The sequence below is a fragment of the Podarcis melisellensis genome, assembly GCF_964234715.1.
Source record: "Podarcis melisellensis genome assembly, chromosome: 11".
NCBI classification, from domain to species: Eukaryota; Metazoa; Chordata; class Lepidosauria; order Squamata; family Lacertidae; genus Podarcis; species Podarcis melisellensis.
This window is the reverse complement of record NC_138543.1, coordinates 44,431,061-44,438,608: the sequence shown is the minus strand read 5'-3', so window position 1 is coordinate 44,438,608 and position 7,548 is coordinate 44,431,061.

The following is a 7,548-nucleotide window of genomic DNA, read 5'->3' as shown; positions in this document are numbered from 1 at the left end:
GCAGACTGTGTCCTTTGAAACGTGTTTCTAGGATGGTTTGGTCTGGTTTTCCTCTTGTTTTCGTTATGTACTTTGTGGTTTTATTCCGAGATCTTCGGACGAAGGATGGTGTACAAATTTAATAAATATACAATTGTACTAATGATGCCCCCGACCGAGCCGAATGTTTTGGTTGCTTAGTGGATTTGACTTATCTGCCGCTTTTCCACAAGGAGCAGCTCGCAGCAAACTTTCGGAACGGCACAACGGAGCACCCTGGGAATACAAAATGCAGATCATGTCAGTAAATTAGAAATAACGAAAACCATCCATTTAGCAAACACAGAATGAATTCAGTAATACAAAGAAAAAACTTAATATAGGCTTAAATACTACAGAGCAAAAACGAATGGAGCTTTCACTCAATAAAGCAGGGTAAGGACGACTAGGGATGCAAAAGGTTAGACATAGTTTACTTAGGAGGGAGTAAGCCATATTGGGCTCAGTAAGACTTCCGAGTACACACTGCAATGACGAGTGTAAGATCCAATGAAATCAATAGCGCTGATTTTTGAGTAAATTGGTTGTAAAGTGATAGGACGAACTTCCAAAGACAAAATAAAATTAAGGAGTGGATTTTAATAGATCCTTGTGGTTTGGTTTTTTGGGGTTGCCTGCTTGTGAACTGGTCCCTGTAGCTGCTCCCTGTAGCAGCACTTTTATTTCTGCAGAGATTAGCAGGTTTTCATTTTACAGTGGTACCTCGCAAGACGAATGCCTCGCAAGACAAAAAACTCGCTAGACGAAAGGTTTTTCCGTTTTCGATTTGCCTCGCAAGACGAATTTCCCCTATGGGCTTGCTTCGCAAGACGAAAACGTCTCGCGACGTCTAAAAACAAAGACATGTTTTGTTTATAAAGTTAATTTATTTTCCCTTCAGTTTTTGAACTGCTCTTTACAGTATGTGTGACTTTAAAGAGCAGTTAATAAACTGTTGTTGTACCAAATTTGGCTTTGTTTAGACCTTTTTTGACCATAGGAACGCATTAATTGATTTTCAATGCATTCCTATGGGATTTCGTGCTTCGCAAGACGAAAAATTCGCTAAACGACAAAAATTGCGGAACGAATTAATTTCGTCTTGCGGGGCACCACTGTACCTGCATCCCATGAAAATTTTTACTCCTGATTTCTGCATATCAAACCTCAGCTAAAAGCAGTGAAGTTTTTGGCTTTTCCTGTACAGTTGGCTTTGTTCCGCTTTGTCATTTCTGCTCTCAGAAATCATAACTTCCATTTGTTCCTGCAGATTGCATTAAAACAACAAAGAAATCAGACCTTTATGTAACTATTCTGCTCTGGAATATGCTTCCTAGTGAGGTTGTGAAATAAGAACACGCCTCCTTTTGCACCATACATTGAAAGCACTATGGTACCACTTTAAGAGTCTCTGCTCCCCAGAATTCTGGGAACTGTAGTTTGTTCAGAATTAGAGCCTCACAGAGCTACACTGTTACAGCAACAATCCCTGCCCTTTAGCTTGTTGATGTTTGGGGGGTTTCAAGGGGCTAATCTCCCTTTTGGGGTAGGTGTTTCACCCCTTTCCACCCCTTGATTAAAGTAACCTAGTGATGGTCTGTCCTCTGAGAATCTCTTGAAGTTTGGCCTGCCAGAAGTTGTATGTGCAAAAGACCTCTTTTGTGCAGTTTTACATTGGATTTCTCTGTGTTTAATGTCCCTGCTACGTCCAAATAAATGTGTTCAATCACTGTGAAGCACCCCTAGAGCTGGGGAGCACATATTTTGTTTGCTGGCCCAGGGTGAGAACTTCAGTACATAACATATTTTATCACGGAGTCCGATCATCTTTGCAGCAGAATACCCTTCTGTCACTCAGGCTACTGTCTGCAGAACAGAACAGGGCCAAAAATGAAATATGTGTCCGTCCCCAGCTTAGAGCAGTCAGCTTCTAAGTCAGCAACAGACATCTGACAGCCTGAAGTTAGCATTTGAACCCTGCAGTCATATGTCATGGTGTCATTTTTCAGGAAAAGCAGGGGTCAAATGAGTATCAGGATTTGGGTTTCAGGGTTTAAATATGCCAGTGCAATGAAGCAATTGAATTAATGCGCGTTATGCATAGTCATTGCATGGCTCCTTCTAATGGTACTTTTTATGGCTAAACAACAATATGCACAAATGAAACATGAGAGCAAGCATCTACATTGGCTGATAAAACTGTTTCCCAAATATCAGGCATGCCGTAGTTGTGGCACCTGTCAGAGCTGCCTCCAGGTCCCAGCTCACAGAGGACCAACGCTAGCCGGTAGTAATGTACAAAAGTCTTTATTGAAGTTCAGTTTCCATTTACAAGCTGCAGCGTGCAGCTCTACGTCTAGAAGCTAGATCGGCGAAGCTCCGTCTGAGTCTCCACCCCCTGTACACCAGTTTAAGACTCTCGCCTTACTCCACCTCTTCCGTCGCTCCTTTCTCCTCTGGGTCCTTCTGCCCCCCGGGGTCTCCTCCTTCCTGGACTCCTCTGACGCTGACCCCCCTGACTCCTGTCCCTCCTTTCGGCTGGCTTTAGGACCTGGCTCCCTATCCGGGCTACCCACTGTGCCGCTCGCCTGTACATTTGAACTTGGCGCGTGCGCCCAGCTTCCAACCTTCCTCTTGACCGTTTCCTCGCTCTCCGATGGAGGCGTGGCCAATCCTGACTCATCTCCTCCCGCTGGCTGTGAGCAGCCTGATCCCGATACCTGGGACTCCTCCCCCCTACTGCGCTCTGGTGGGGAAGCTGGTCCTGATTTCCAACTGCTGCTCTTTGAGTCCCCTCTGGCCCCTTCTTCCTGGGGTGTCCCCCTAGGCACCCCCCTTGCTCTGACCATGGGAGCCCCTTTCTGTGAGCCTTCCGATTCGCTGGAAAGACTCAGGGACGTCGGACCACTGTCATCGCTTACGTTTCCTTCGGATTCCTCCCCCTCGCTCTCCATTTCCTCCCTTTCCTGTGCTTCTGCTCCTGAGCCCCTGACAGCACCTTTCAGTTTTTTAGTCAGATCAGTGCAGTTTAGCGGCTAAGAGTTATGAATCAGGAAGCCCCTAGTTTGAATTCAGCCTCTGGCATGAATTTCCTTAGCAAGCCCCTCTTTTGCAGCTTCAATATGGCTATTGGGAGGCTTGGGCAAAGGAAGGGGAGTGTGGTGGGGGCGGGTCACCCCAGGTGTCACTACCGAGGGGGGGGGTGACAAAATGCCGGGTGGCACTCATCATCATCATCATCAACAACAACTTTATTGCACTGGCCAAAGGCCATGGCATCATTCACAAAGGGAACAAAAAGAAAAGCAACAAGAACCATAAAGACATCAGGTACTGCAGATGCAATAAACCACGATCACATCTCCTAAGAATTATTTGTTGCATACGATAGAATAGCAAGGGGTTCTCAGGTAGAATGTGCCAGGTTAAATGTCCGAATCACCTTTGCAATTCACTACTATTTTATCTAGTTCTTTTCTCCTGATCTTCTTAGCTGCCAATGCATATTGTTGTTGTTGTTTAGTCATGTCCAGCTCTTCGTGACCCCATGGACCAGAGCACGCCAGGCACCCCTGTCCTCCACCGCCTCCTGCAGTTTGGTCAAACTCATGCTGGTAGCCTCAAGAACACTGTCCAACCATCTTGTCCTCTGTCGTCCCCTTCTCTTTGTGCCCTCAATCTTTCCCAACATCAGGGTCTTTTCCAGGGAGTCTTCTCTTCTCATGAGGTGGCCAAAGTATTGGAGCCTCAGCTTCAGGATCTGTCCTTCCAGTGAGCACTCAGGGCTGATTTCTAAGTTACAATCACCACGGGGCCTGCAGCGTGCCCGACCCATGCATCTCTCCTGTGAGTGACGCGGTGGGTTGGGTGCACGTGGGATCCCTGGTGCCCAAAAATTCACCCGCTGCCTCCCCCCCCCAGGGCGGCTGAGTGGGAGGAGACAGCCAAACTCCTTGGAGGTCCCGCGGAGTGTCCTGCCCTGGCTGGCCCCGCCCCTGGGCGCAGGGCATGTGCGCAACCCCAGTCGCCCGATCAGTTTGCTCTGCCGCTGATTGGAGGTGGGCATTATGCATACTGTAACTCTGAAACACGGGGGAAATGAATATTGACTTACCTAAGCTGGGGATAGCTCACTTGGTTAGAGTGTGGTGCTGGTAACACCAAGGTTGCAGGTTTGATGCCCATAAGGGATAGCTGCATATTCCTGCATTGCAGTGGGTTGGACTGGATCATCCTCAGGGTCCTATGAGTTTGTGATTACAACCAGCTAATGTAGGATAAGAACCTTGAGCCTGTTACACAGTGGACCTGGTTATCAATTTAAAATCTTCCTTATAGTTGACTGCATAGTTATCCACTCACACATCTGATTCTGTGCTGCTCAGCAGCCTGACCAGCTTTTGTAGGCTGATATTGTTTTTAAATTTGATCCTATATTCTAACATATTTGAACTTCTTCCTAGGTTTTTTTTTATATTATTATACGTGGAAATACCCTATCTACCCATCTATGTTCCTAATGTTTGCTGGCAGTAGAGATTAAGTCATGCAATACATTGGAAGAAAAATAGTAATTAAAGAGATGGAGAATGAATATACAATGTTATAAAAAGAATTGGGATATATATGATGGACTGATTTTTTTACTTAAAAAAAATCAAATTAATCAATTTTTCTAGCTTTCTTTTTCTACATACAGCTGCAAATTAAATTAGATGTAGATATATTTGCCTTTTAAAAATTAAGTGCATACTGTACTGAACACGCATACTCCCATCCTTGCCATTCCAGAATGTACAGTACGTTTGACATGGATTTTCCACTACCATTTTGAGTTTTATTTGAGTAACACTGGCCAGCAAAAACAAACCAAAAATCATACATTTTGCAGGGAACAGTAGCTGGAGTTTGGAACTTCTTATGCTGAACAGGGATAATTTGCCAGAGTTAATGTGATGGAAGGAACTAAGTTAAACCTGTTGTAAGTTAATCATTACAGACACTAGTCTTAATTTTCTTAAACCTTAATCAAAACCACTAGAACACTAACTCGGTCATAGCAGTATTGGAAACAATCCAAGGAAAACATGGTGTTAAAGGAATGAATAGTCATGAGAATTTTCCCAAATTCATCTCCTCGGATGGAGCACACATTTTGTTTTTATTCCTACTTTTCTTTTCCTGCCATGTTGCAAGAATGAATTGCAGTGTATGTTCAATTCATTTTATTTGAACCACCACCACCCAATTCGGTTGCTTAGGCAAATAAATCATTAGTTACACAAGGTCACCCATCGAGAATCATGGCTCAAAAGGGATTCCAAGTAAAGTAGGAGGAATAAATTGATTTTGTTTTTGTTTTTAATAAGAAGCTACCTGATCTGCACTTCTTGAACCGGAACACAGCTATCCTTTGAAACTCTTATTGATCCCAGTTTTGTGACACAGCCTTCCAACCAAAGAATACGCACAAAAGTCAATAGAATGGGGAAAATAACAAATTAAATTCATTATATATGCTACCCTACTAGCTGCACTTTCTGAAAACAATGGAAGAGGTTTTTGTGCCCAGTTGCATGAATGTGTCTCTGTCATGTTGCATATATTTTGTATTGCATTGTCCAGGACAGCCTTTCATTTGGTTAGTGCTGGGTTACGGGAGATTCACATTCACAACTCCATTCAGCTGTGATCTTAATTGGGTAATCATGGGTCAGACACCATCCCTCAGCACAACCTGCCACACAAAGTTGTTGTGAAGATAAAGGAAAGGGGAGATAACCATCTATACAGCCTTATGCTCCTTGGATGACAGCCAGGATATAAATATAACTACAGTGGTACCTTGGTTTACAAACTTAATCTGTTCTGGAAGTCTGTTCTTAAACCAAAGCGTTCTTAAACCAAGGCGTGCATTCCCATAGCATCGGGGGACTCAATTTACAAATAGAACACACTCAACAGGAAGTGAAACATGTTCTTCTTCCAAGGCAAAGTTCGCAAACCGAAACACCTACTTTCGGGTTTGCAGCGTTCTTAATCCAAGCTGTTCATAAACTAAGCTGTTCTTAAACCAAGGTACCACTGCACTCTGCTCCTTGCAGTGCTAGTCACAGATGATCTGTGACAACAGCCATATCCGATCATCCCTGGTTTCTTTACTATTAGCAGGGGAAATCGCTACATGAAGAGCACATAACAAGATGATGAGATTGAAGCTAAGACAGTAGCACTGTTATAAGCAGAATCCTCTTAGCAGCTGACAACCAACATGCCAATTCATGTCTGATAAAACCTTCAAGAACAGGATTTTCTGGACTGTAATACAATATTCAGATGATTATTTCTACTCTGTTCATGTAACACACTGTACGTGTTACACTCTATATATAAGCTGCATGGTGATATTGTCCTTAAGGATTCTCAGGAAAAGGCAGGAAAGTGCTTCAGGCGGAAAAACGCCTTGATCCAGTCCTGCCCTGCTCAATACAGCAACCTCTGCAACAAACTCTAGATTTGCTGAACACATTGCAGTACTATAACCGCAGTCACAAAGCCTTTTGCCAGTTCTAAAGCTGTTCCCAGCCTTGTTCTCCTGATATCAATCAAGAGCTCGACTGGCAAAGGAGCTGCTATATGTGAATGCTTAATCTGGTTTGATAGAGGTACATCTAAAGGGCTTGTCATAAAGACTAGGGCTAAACACAGACCTCAACTAGACACAGGCAGGAGAGTTCAGAGCTGACTTGTAGGTGCCCCTGGAGACAGCAGGTGATCAAGACTCTCTTCAGTCTGTTTCATTATCAGTTTACTACACTTTTAGTGATAGCTGATCCATGGCCATCTGATGTACCTTTGGGGACTATTAATTTGGTATATATTTATTATTGGTTGGTTAACATGCAGGCCTGTCACTTCTTTCACTGGACTGTATTTGAATGTAATGGTTTTCATTTCATATTATTGTTAGCTGTTACAGTCATACCTCATGTTATGTCCGTTTCATGTTACGTTCTTTCAGGTTACGTCCCGCGGTAACCCAGAAGTACCAGAAAGGGTTACTTCCGGGTTTCGCCGCTCGCGCATGCACAGAAGTGCAAAATGACGTAACCCGCATGCACAGAAGCGGCGAATCGCAACCCGCACGTGTGCAGATGCGCGGCTGCGGTTGCGCTCTTTTCATGTTGCAAACGGGCCTTTAAAATGGATCCTGTTCGCAGCCAGAGGTACCACTGTATCAGTTCATTATCCTGGAAGAACTGTACTGTCTGCTGCTGTGCTCGGAGCACCCTATTGCAATGTTTGGAGCACCCATCATCTCATAGGATATTGTCTGTGGAAAGGCATTCTGTCTCTATTTCAGTAATCTTTGACTTACCACTCCTACCATTCATGGAACATTTATTTGATTCTTATTGGTTTGTGACTCCATGCACATATTATATGTCTTCTGTTTATGAATTTTGAAAAAGCATAGCGTAATAATAATAATAATAATAATAATAATAATAATAATAATAATAATTTATT